This window comes from Eulemur rufifrons, chromosome 19, assembly GCF_041146395.1.
Source record: "Eulemur rufifrons isolate Redbay chromosome 19, OSU_ERuf_1, whole genome shotgun sequence".
NCBI lineage: Eukaryota > Metazoa > Chordata > Mammalia > Primates > Lemuridae > Eulemur > Eulemur rufifrons.
The window spans coordinates 35,592,644-35,605,585 of record NC_091001.1 but is presented as its reverse complement, the minus strand read 5'-3'; positions in this window follow the sequence as shown (position 1 = coordinate 35,605,585).

The following is a 12,942-nucleotide window of genomic DNA, read 5'->3' as shown; positions in this document are numbered from 1 at the left end:
TGCAGAAGTAAAAGATAACAGAACATATGGTAAATTGAACAAATGGTGGATGGCAACGGTGTGATAGCTGAAGAGGAAATTGCAAGAACATACACATTTCAATGTTCTCTTAATTCAGGACCCTGACTGTGCACTGGGAACTTGTTTTCATTAGGAGCGTATGGTTCAAAGACAAGTTTTCAAACTAGATTTTAAGAAGAACAAGGCAAGAATGACCCTTGAATGGGCACAAGGTAATTCATTCCAGCTATCCACTCGATAGTGCTTGGACTTGCTTTTTAAAATCTTTATTATTTTGAAATAATTTTAGTCTTGCAGAAAAGGCTAAATAATACAGGGAGTTTCCACATATCCTTCACCCAACTTCCCCTAATGTCAACATCTTACATAAGTATAGCACAATGATTAAAACCAGGAAATTAGCATTAGTACAATACTGTCAGCAAAGTAAAGACCTTATTCTCATTTTATCATTTTTCCCACTAATGTTCCAGAATCTTACCCAGAATCTCCCATTGCATTTGGTTTTTATTTCTCCTTATTCCCCTGCAGTCTGTACTTCCTCAGTGGTTCCTGTCTTTCATGATCTTGACACTTTCAAAGAGTTTCAGTCAGTTATTTTACTGAATGTCCCCCCATTTGGGTTTGCCTGATGTTTCCCCAGACTGGACTGAGGTTATACATTTTTGCCAGGGATACCACAGAGGAAAGATGTGTCCTTCTCAGGGCATCCCCTCCCAGGTCCCGGACACCAACACCACTGATCATTGGTGATGCTGACCTTGGCCACTTGGTGTAGGTGATTTCTGCTGCAGTTTCTCCTTGGAACGTTGCTATCATTCCTTTTGCAGTTAGTAAATATCTTGGCATATTTGCTGTTTCCTGAAACTTTGCCCATGAATTTAGCATGCATCAGTGGATCTTTCCTGCCGCAATTATTACTGTAGTGTTTGCCTAATCGTGATATTTCATTTCCCTGTTTCCTTGCACACTTATTAATTGGAATTCTATCCTAAGGAAGAGCTCCCCTTTTCCTTCATTAATTTATTAGATACATGTTTAAAATTGATATAAATAAGGCCTTGTTTATTTTAGGCTGTGAGTTGTAATCCAATATTATCACTATTTGGTTCCTCAAACCATTCCAGCTTTGGCATCACGATCTCCTTCAGGTGGGCTCCTGTGGTCTTTTTACAAACTCACATCTTTTTTGAACCTTTTCTTACTTTCTGGCACCCCAAGATGCTTCAGGCTCATCTTGTATTTATTTTCCCTGCTATCGTCCTGGAATCAACCACTTCTCAAAGAGCCCTGGTTCCTTTTATTGGTGCATGGTGTTTAGAAACAAGATCTGAGCACTGACAGTGTTCACTATTGGGTGTCATTGCCTCTACCCCTGGCAGAGTTGGAGCAATATGTGTCCCTACTAACACATGCATATGCACACATCTACACTTGTGTATCTACGTGTGTGTGTGTGTGTGTGTGCATGTATGAAAGCCATGAGTTTATACTGATAGTTCAGATTCCAATTCAACAGCAGGGAGTCCATCTAGCTTTCTGTTTTTCCTTATTTCTAATTTTTTCTCTAACCAGGTGAGGGACCTGGTTCTTATTATCTACAAAATATTCCTCATTGGCTCAATTTTAGTATACGCATGAATTAGTTCCAGATTTGCTAACCTACATTCCTGTGAGAAACACATTTGCTGATTAGCTTACAGCATCAACGCGTGGTTCCTTTTGTCCTTATTCCACTGTATTCAGGCAAGACTCTGCTTTCTGCAGTCACTTAGGTGAGTTCTTCCCTTCCCCACTGCCCCCACTGAGGTTATGTTATTCTCTTGTCATACAGTTTTTAAGACAAAACAGGTACTTGAGTGCACAGCCGAGGTGACGGTGCTCACGACTGCTTCTTTCTGACCCGGCTCTCACCTTTCCAATCAGATCTGCCACCACAGCCCTTCCACGCATGGTCACAGCCCTGTTTCCAGGGTTGGATTTTTTGCTTCTGGTGTTTTCCTTGTTTGAAGAACTGGACGTACTCTTGGTTCATAGACTTCTCCAGGATTAGGTGAAGTGCTGCTAGAATAGGACCCCTGACATCCCCAGCTGGAGATGCCTGGGGCATGTGTAGAGAGAAGGGGTCTGCCTGCCTCTGCTGTGTGCAGACAGGTCACCATCAGCTGGAACCATGGGGCTGAGACTGCCACTCTTTCAGTTATTTAAAATTACACAGTTATTGTTGACTATAGTCATTGTGTTGTGCTATCAAACAATAGATCTTACTCATTCTAATTAACTGTTTTTTTGCACCCATTAATCATCCCTGCTTTAACCCCCCCCCCCCCCCCCCGCTATCTTTCCGAACCTCTGGTAACCCTCCTTCTACTCTCTGTCTCCACAAGTTCAACTGTTTTAATTTTTAGCTCCCACATATGAGAACATGCAAAACTTGTCTTTCCTTACCTGGTTTGTTTCACGTAACATAACGTCCTCCACTTCCATCTATGTTGTTGCAAATGTTTGCAGATATTTTTCATCCTGGGTTGAATTCAGGGAAGCAGAACTGCCCACTTGGAGGGCCGACCGATGCCTTTGCCCTCTGGGGCTGGGGGCACTAGCGGGGCTGGGGGACGGGGAGACAGGCGCAGAGATTGGGGTGGAAAGAGAGGTGGGTCTTCTCTGGGTAACGGTTTCCAATTTTCACTCTGTAGCTTATCTGAAAACTCCCAGGGGTCATCCCACCCTGGCAGATGTATAAATTCACAGATGCTCAAGGTATCCATGACTGTAAAAACTTTTAAATGACAACTTTAGAGCTAAAGGGCATATGGAATTTTCCAGAGTGAAGCGTATATTTGTGCTGGAGCAGAGCACATTCCAGCATAGTTCTAGGACTGCTTCAAATAGAGAAAAAAGACAAACGTTTCTTTTTTCCCCCTCACGTGCCATCTGGGGTCTGAAGCGATTTACATACGATTTTCCCCCCAAGTTTATAAATTATTGAGCTGGCTTGACAGCCTCTTGGTTTTTGTCACCCCGCATTCACTTAACATGAATTGATGTGTTAAGGGGAAAGTGCTCCTTTTTCACACTGTTTAGAAGAATTTAGTTTGTAAGTGAATCCTTTCATGAGTGTTACCGGCAGCTTATCTCAGGTGTGGTATTAATACTAACACAAGACGGTGCCCACCTACGTGTGGGAAGTGGTGGGCGGGATTCCAACCCAGGCCTCAGAAGCTCAGGTTCCTTCTCTTTTTGTTGGGGACTATGAATGAGGTGGTTCTCTAGGAAACTGGTGTTGGACTTTGTAATGCAGCTACTGTTTCTTATTTACTGATGGGAAATCCTGGGTCAGGTACTAGCAGGATTAGGAGGAAGAACATATTTCTTAGTGGTTTTTGATCAGGCTTGGTTAGGAATTGATAAAAAGAGTAAAAACCAAAAAGCAAAGGAAGCTTCAATTATCAAAATAAAGTCCATCTTCTGAAGCTGAGACAGCCTAAGATTGTGGATCAGGCACAGAGGTTGGGCTCCAGTTGTGACCGTGTGGCTGGCAGGGTGCCCATGAGCCTCCCCAGGGAAGTGGTGGCTGTAGTTCCTGCTTCATAGAGTGGTCGTGACTCTAATAGGATCAGTTTAGTGTAAAGCGTTTTGAAGACTGAGCAACCCTTGTAATGGCTGCGCCACAAGCTGCTTTGCTCGTGGGAGAGCCCCTCACCTCTGCCCAGCTGTGCAGCTGCACAGCCTCGGCCGACCCGCAGCAGAAAGGGCTCTGGATACTCTGGAGAAGGACACAGGACAAACCACAGCCAAGGGGAGGGCTGCCATGGAGGGCGCTCAGAAGATCAAGGGGAGACAGTTGATAGACTGGCAGTGAAGAAAAACTTGGTATTTTATAAATAGAAAATAAATTAATTTAAAACTCAAGCACAGCACACTGGAGCCATTTAATGGTAGGAACAAATACTTCTATATTTCTTAATCGTCTTGGAAGTGTCAATGTGCAAATGTGCAAGAGCTCAAAGCTTTATCAGGATGATGCACAGGCATTGACAGATAATTACATTATACTTGATATTCTTTTGTTAGGAGGGCAGTGAAAAATTATATTGGGGTTTCTATCAACATGGGAAATGTACTTAAGTTTAGATGTTTATACTCATTCTGTCCTAAGTGAATTCATATTCTCCCTCCCGACATCTTCTGCCAGACCTTGTTTTGTGCCAGGTGAACCCAGAGAGAGGTAGAAGCTTCTGTGCTTCCACAACAGCAACAGTAGTTGTTTGAAAAACCACCCCAAAACTTAGTGGTTTGAAATGAAGAGGTTATATTTAGCTCACAATTTGGGCAGGACTGAACACTGGCCTGTGCTCAGCTGGGCCGTTCTTCTGGTCTCACCTGAGCTAAATCTTCTGTCTGTGGTCAGCTTCCGAGTCAGCTGGGGGTGGGATTTCTTACAGGGGCTTCACTGAGGACTGCACACTCCTCTGGGAGGCCAGCCTGGACTCCCTCAGGTGGCAACAGGAAGGGCTCCAAGAAAGTGGGGGAAAGCTCAGAAGATCCCATGAAGCCTGGGCTCAGAACCAGTTCAGCACTGCCTCTGCCGTAATCTGTTAGCCACAGCCAGTTATGAGGCCACCCCTGGCGAAAGGGGAGGTCCTCTTGCTGGGGAACTGTGAAGTCACATTGAAAAGGGCTCAGATGTGGGGAGCTGTGTAGACTGTGGCCACTTTCCAACCTATCATAGCTCTGTGCTGGGCTCTGTCATGGATCTCTCTGCCTCTGTGGAAATTTCTGGTATGTTTTTTTCTATCTCAGTTTAGACTAGAAGCTGCCAAAGACAAGGACATTGTCTTTATTTTCTGTATCCTCAGAAACATGTCCATGGAATGAAGAATCCATGAAGGAACAAATTAAAGGTTGAGTTTTAAGACATCGGTATTTTAAGAACAGAATTGCTGGAGTTTGGGTATGCAGGGAAGGCTCCACTGAGGAGAGGGACTCGGTCTGGTCACAGGGGGTGGGGAAAGGGGAGACAAGCCACAGGGAAGGGAGAAAGCACACAGGTAAGGAGAATGGAGCGACTTGTCCAGAAAGGTGAGAATACTTACTAGGGCTGAGCCCACTGGGTGAGTGCAGGGACTTAGGAGGAGACGAGACTGGTAAGGTCAGTCATGACCAGATGGCCAGAAGGGCAGAAGCTGATGATAGAAACTGAACTTTGTAGTCAGACAAAACATGGATTTGGCTTCATAGAAGCTTATATTTGGAGGATGCTCTATTATCACAAGACATGTTCATATATTTGTGATAGTAAAAATAACTTGAGGCCCAGGTATGTCTCTCTCTCTCTGTCTCTCCCTCTCATCTATCTATCTATCATGGTAGTGGTTAACTCTTGTAAAGTTTGGAGTCAATTTGTCAGAGCTTGAATCATGTCTCCAACTATTGCTATCTGTGTGGCCTTAGGCAAGTCATTTCGTCTCTCGAGTCCTAGTTCTTTGATCGTTAAAGTGGGGATGTTGATGACAATACCTGCCTCTTCATGGGGCTGCTGTGAAGATGGAATGACCTGTGGGTCACGTGGCCAGCTGCCTGGCCTGGGAAGCACTAATGTGTACTGGTGTCTTTGTCCTTAGTAAGGACACTAATGCTGCAGGGAGGGGTTGGTACTTACCCCGTGTTCAAGGGTGAACAGCTGACATTTCCAAAGAGAGGAGGGACATATGGAAATGGTACTTTGGGAAGGTTGATCCCTGAGGGGATTGTCTATAGAGGAGGCGTTGCTGTAGAAGACTAGGGCCTTGTCCTCGGGCCCTCAGAGACTGGTTGTGGATATAAATCACACACACATGAAAACACAGTGACACTAGATGGTACATCAGTTCCAAATGAATGGCACAGATGGGGAGCTCCTGTAAGGACTGAGGGTGACAAGATAAAGAAAGGGGCAAGAGGGAGAAGGCTGGGGGGATGAACTGAGGTCTGAGGTTGGTCCAACTGCTGGCCTCAACCTGGTTTTAGCCAAAGAAAATATCATTTATTTACATTTTCAGATGGAGCTCTGGGAAAAGGCCATGCAAAATAGAGCGTAAATGTTGTATTAATATAATGCTGCCTCTTTCTGGCATTCTATTATGCTTTTTGAAAAAATATGATTTTCTTTCTTGTCTAATACCCCTAGCTAGTCCAGGGATAGCCAGCCCTCCTGAAGACTTGTTAAAAGTCAGCAAAAGCTTGTTAAAAGATATGCATTACCCTCACTCTTGAAGGTAAAGATCTGTGTGTACCACACAGACATTCTGCTCAGGGGTGGGGTTGGGGGAAGGGGGTGCATTTTATTACTAAGAAGATGTGGTCAAATATCTCTGGGAGGGCATGTGTGGGTTTTCATGAATAAATGTGGTATTTTGTAAAACACTGCAGTGACAAAATTATTTTCTTGGTGAGAGAAAAAAACAATATGACTAAAGAGTGTGCAAATGTGTCCGAACAGAATAGGGCGGCCATGGATGCCTGATGGCCACAGAGAGGCGGTTTCCTCCTAGGATGGGGTCTCGACCACATATTTCATTCGGCTTCACTTGACTTTGGAGCTTCCTTATGCTGCCTGAGGGGCTCTATAGCTATGAGTTGTCTGTGTGCATGAGTGTACAAATAGGTACAAATATCTGTTATCCAACCAGAATTTCACTGGAGGGCGTTTCTGATCTTAACTTCAACTTTTCCTGTTCCTGAAGGGAAATGTCTCTTTTCTGCTCAATTCTAATTCTAATTTTAGTGCTTCTTCCCTGCCTCTTCTTTCTGTCTCTTCCACTTTCCCTTTCATTTCTCCTTCTCCTCCCCTTCCTCTTCTTCCTTTTTCTTGTCTTGAGTTGTGTGGAATCATAATACCTCACACAGATGAGTTACTTCTTATACTGGGGATCATGTCCTACTTGCAACCTACCCACCATCCTATCTCTCTCTCTCCTCTTAGGATCTGCTCTTTAGCATTTCAATCTCAGTACACATTATGGGTTGATTTGTGTCCCTCTTAAATTCATATGTTGAAGTCCTAATTCCTCATACTTCAGAATGGGATGTGATTTGGGCCATTGAAGATGTAATTAGTTAAGATAAGGACAAATTAGAGTAGGGTGGGTCTTACCCCAATCTGATTTGTGTTCTTATAGGAAGGGAAAATTTGGACAGACACACACACACACAAGGGGAGGACACCATGTGATCACAAAGGAAGAGACTGAGATGTTGCTTGTACAAGCTGAGAAATGTCAAGATTGCTGCAAACCACCAGGAGCTAGTACAGAGGTATGGAAGAGCTTCTTCCTCACAGCCTCAGAAGGAATCCATCCTGCCAACACCTTGGTCTCAGACTTCTGGCCTTCAGAACCGAGCTAATAAGGCTTTCTTGCTTATGCCACTCAGTTTATGGCACTTTGTTCTGGCAGCCCTAGCAAACTAGTGCACACTTTTGTTAATATATGTGTTCTTTATGTAGATATGTGTTTACTCCCCTTTATTATTCCAGAAATGACTTGAGATGTTGGTACCAAAGAGTTAGTAAAGCTTAAAAAAGAATAACATTGGAGTTATAGAGTGTAGTTGAAGGAAGTAAAGGCAAAAACTCTGACAATAAAGTCATTTTTTTCTCAGCATTTATTATGAATCAAATTAACTTGTAAGTGGGAAAAGGTGTGTTGATATTTAAATCTACAAAGAGGCTCATGCTTTCAAAGAGATATTGTCCAAAGTTCTGAGCTTGAAGCTAAACTGGGAGCTCCATGAGGGCAGTGACTCCCTCTGTTTTGTTTAATGTTGTATTCCCAATACATGGTACAGTATCTGGCACACAGTAGGTGCAAAATACATCGTTACTGATTCATTGCTTGTCTAAGAAGTGATGTCATATGACAAAACAGGAATCATGTGGCAAATCAGAAGGCAGATGCCATTGTTCAAGTGAGAAAAATGTTAAACTGTCACTTATTTAGGTGTGGAAATGTATTATCAGTTTACTAAACATGACTCAGAGGTCTAGCTCAGTGTAGACTCTGCAGAGAGTGTAAAGAAGTAATAGTCTACACTCCCTGGCCTTAAAGGGTTTATGATCCAGTTGAGGAAATTAGAGTTGAGTGGAGATGAACAGCAACAATACAATAAGATGCTCAGCTATATCCCAGCGATGGTGCTGCTTGGGGAGAGCCCAGGAAGAGGTGCAGGTGTGGCCACTGGGATTCATGGAGAAGGCGCAATGAAGTCTCTCCAAGGCAGTGTCTCTCATCTTTGCATGCCCAGGGTGCCTCAAAAAGAATTTGTGGAATAAACAAATGGGTAAATGTGAGGTTGGCTTTTAGAGTCAGTAGGTTTAGGATGGGGTGGAGAAATACCCCATGTTGTCAGGGCAAGGTTCGTAGGAGTGTGATCCATGTAGTCGTGTGGGGCCCCACGTCCAGAAGACTTGGCTAATGTGCTACTGCTCTGTGTTGAAATTCTTAATGGCTTTGGACAGGGGCCCTACATTTCCATTTCACATGGGGACCTGGAAATTATATAGCAGGTCCTGCATGTGGTTAAGTAGCACCTGAGTGTTTGCCTCATGGATATAATTTGCTGCAGTAGCGCAATGTTTTTAATAAATATCATTTTGAATGCTCATGGGAAAGGACCTAAGTCAACACAGTCATTGACAATTCTTAATCTCTTCTTGGTGGATTGAAGTAGTCATGAAGAAGTTTGAGATGGGTAAGGAGAGTTAGCTTCTCCCTTAAATTGTCAAACTTGCTTTACTTACTGGTTTATTAAATCCCACCTATGTCCAATGCTATAGGCACTAGGATCACTGGGTTGCTAAGTGGTGACATTTCTCCTATGTATTTATGCATACGTGTACTTACTATACGCTGTCTGGTTAAGGTAGGATTTGAGGTGGGATTTCTTCCACTCTCCATCTTTCTAATAATGATCTCACAAGTTCTATGCAGAGCACTAGGTGGCAATGTTGTGTTTTTTTAAAACCAGTTTTCCTTATAGAAGAGAGACATGATGGTGAGCTGCCACTTAAAAATACTTACATTTTAAATTTTAGCTTATTTTGTAATCATATTTCCTAGGATTTGCTCATTTTAAAAAATGTGATAAGAAACCTTAATTCCTAAATTCAGAGAAATTGGATTATTTTTGTTCTTCAAGATAACAATCCCAAAAGCTAAATAAAACAAAATAAAATAAAATCTATCCTATGGTATAAAACAAATTTGAATTTTCCCTTTAAAGGGAATTTGGAATCCACTTGAAAATATTTAGAGAATTCCCAGAGAGATTTTTTTTTTTATTCTCTACAGAATAGAGTGCAGAACTTAGCATTAAACTTTTAAAATATACCTGTTTTCAGAGAAAAAAAGAAAAGGCCATTCTAAAAAGCAAAGGTCATTTTGGGTCATTGTAATCATATACTTTTGGGGGAAGAAAGAAATTAATCTATCTGAGAGGTAACACTTTGCCAAAAGCACAATCACCCAGGGCATTGCTTTCTCGAGTGAAGCTAAATGCTTGAAAGAAAGAGAAGTAAGAAAACGAGACCAAGGACTTGGAGAATGTGTGTTTTCTCCTGCGTGACGACAGTGAAGAGTATAGTTTCATCTTTTTCACAGCTACTGATTCTAGAAACTATCACTTTAGAGGAAAGGTTGTTTGTGTGTTCAGTTATCTGAGATTGGTTTTCTCCAAATACCGTTATATTGACAATGGACAAGTGGCAGCAGGAAGAAGGATGAATAATATGATGCTAGTCTTATTTGTTCTGTCTGTCATTAATGTCACAAATCCTCACTTCTTGATAAATACACACCCAGCCAGCCTCTCAGAGAGCCTTGAGAGGCAGCTTAATATCATGATTGGGCCAGGAGCTTTGGAGCTGAACGGCCCGGCCCATCTTGGCTCCGTGGCTAGGGAGCCAACCTTTCAGAACCTTGATTTCATCATCTGTAAAATGGGGCTATTTTAAAATTATACCTTCCATCTCATGGCATTGTTGTGAGCACTCAATAAGTGATGGTTTTTAAAAAGGCAAGCACAGTGCTCTCAAAACAGTAACTTTTCTCATTGTTCTCCCTTTTGTACTAAAGGTTAACCTAAACTGCCTTATGGTCACCCAACCTGAATTACTGGCCCAACTAAGTAAGGCTTAAACGTTGAAAGCCAACTCAGACATTTGAAATGGTCGTAACTACTTATATTTTACCTTAATGGATGTATATATCTTCCCCTACTTGTAGTAACTTTCATAACAAATTCGTAAGTTGTTACGTATTCAAACTAAATCACTGTCCTTTTTAAAGCCTCATGAACACCTCCCCCACAAATAAAAAGTAAAAACAAATAATCAAAAACCCCTTGATCTGAAGTGATGGCCTCTATAAGTGACTTAATTTTATGATTAGCAGTTTTAAAACTGCCCTTATTTAGACGTTCAGAAATTCTTAAGAGAATGAATATGAATATGGGAATTTGGTTTTGATTTGATTTTCCAACCTTATTTAATTTTTAGATTTTTGATTTTTTAGCATAGTTTCCATTTAGTTTGTCTAATTCAAGAGGTAACGATTGCAACAATGCAATAATGTACTGTGATAAACACTATTCTATAAAATAGTTGGAATAATAAAACTTTATTATTATATATTAGAATATATATTATGTTATACATATTGTACATATGTTATATGTATATTCCTCTAAATTAATGGTTCCTTGAACCAGTATCCGTGGAAGAGATGGATCTGTACTCTTCATTGTCAAATAGGAGAAAACATCCACTCTCTCTACATACTTATCTCATCACTTCTCTGTCCTTCAAGTGTTCATCTTCACTCAAGAAAGCAATGCCCTGGGTAATTTTCCTTGTTTGCAAAGAGTTATCTCTCAGATAGATGAACATCTTTCTTCCCTCCAAAGTATATGATTTGAAATAATGAAACCTTGAGTTCAGAAGGTGCTTTCTTGCCAGTGTGACAAAAATGCTGGGAAGCACAATCACCCCAAGCTGCTGGATGGGAAGACGGGATCCTTTGTTAAGGAAGGTGCTAGGGACAATGTCACTAAAGTGAACGATGATGATGAGATGATGATGAAGATGACAGCCAGTTGCTCTCCTGGAAGCCCTTCCAAGTAATGGGCTTTCTGACCACCTAGCACGTGGTAGACATGAAGTCCCACCAGTGTGCCTGGGTCAGAGTAGTGGTTTTCAGCTGAGGACAACTTTGTTCCCACCCCACATCTCACAATGTCCGGAAACACTTTTGGTTGTCACAACTGAGAGGAGGATTACTACTGGCATCTATTGAGTAGAGCTAGGGATGCTGCTAAACATCCTACTACACATGGGACAGTTCCTGCCACAAAGAATTATTTGGTCCAAAATGTCAATAGGGCAGATAGCCAGGCACTATGGGCAAGAAAGAAAAATACAGAAGTGAATATGCCAGGAGTTGATCTTTCTGAATTCATTGGTTAAGTGCTTGTTTCTCTTACTCTCACTGTGAGGGTGGGAGCTGTGTATCTTGCTCTCTGTGTTTACATAGCTCCCGGCATAGTGTTCAACACAAGGCAGGCATTGAGCAAATACTTGTGGGGTACATAAATAAATAGACACTTTATTTTTGTGGACATCGGTTCATATCTATTAGGATTGTTTTCAGTTACACGTAACAGAATCATTATTACAGAAGCTTAACCAAATAAGGGGATATTTTTTCTTACATACAGTCTAGAGGCAGGAAACCCAGCGTGCAGTAGCTGGACACAGTCACCATCAGGGAAACTATTTTATTTCCCTGCTCTGTTCTTTGCATAAGGGTTTTGAAGGTACAGTTGCAAGGTGGTTGTACCAGCTCCAAGTACACGGTGAATCTTTATGATGACCCAGGTGAATCTGCATCTTTTTGTTGGAAAGATAATAGCTTTCCCAGAAGCTTCACTAATCTCATTAACCAAATAGTACTAGCCCTTGTAGCAAGGAAGCTGGAAATCACGTTTATTTTACTCTATGTGCGTCATCACCTGGATTCTGTTGGTGTCTACTACAGTCGTAGGGGTTTCCTAGTAGTGATCATGTTGGATTTACATTTTGTATCCTATTTTTTCAATTAATATAAAAAGTTTATGTTATCTACTAACAAAAAAGAATTTTGTCAACATAAGTCCTAGCATTATATTTTTGACAGGCTTTATGGATAAGACCCAAAGCTCCTTTCATTAAGAGAAGAGGCCTGTAAATATTTTTGACGATGTCTAAAAAAAAAGAGACCTTATTGTAATCGTGCTCATGAGGGTAATCTAAACAGATTGCATCTGATCAGTAATTTAGAATTTAGATCCAGCAAGAATGGAATGAACATGTGGAACAGGGGGCCCCTTCAGACTGGGTGACCAGGGGTGCCTCCCTGAGACCCAAGCAAGAGGACAGAGCCATCCACGGGAGGAGGGGACGAGGGCTCCAGGCAGAGGACACGGACAGTACCAAGCCCCAAGCAGGAATACTCGGTGTTCTGAGCAGGAGAAGTGGCCAGGCTGGCTGAGTAGTGCAGGGGACAGGGGTGCAGGTCATGCAGGACCAGGTCACATAGCACCTCAGGCCACCTGAGGGAGGTGGGTTCATTCTGAGTGAAACCAGAGGCCACTGGAGTGTTGGGTCTGATTTATGGTTTAAAGTCTGTCTCCGGTGATTAGCTGTGGGTGCCAGGGCCGGAGGCAGGGGGCCGGTGAGCAGGCACTGCTGTGCAGTGGCCACAAGAGGTGCCACTGGGGATCTGTCTGGAAGGTGGAGCCAGGAAGACGTGCTGGGTGGTCCGTGCAGGGGAAGAGAATCAGGGCTGAGTCTTGGGCTGGGAAGAGGCGCGATGTGATACCTGTCTTAATCTGCCCAGGTGCCGTAAT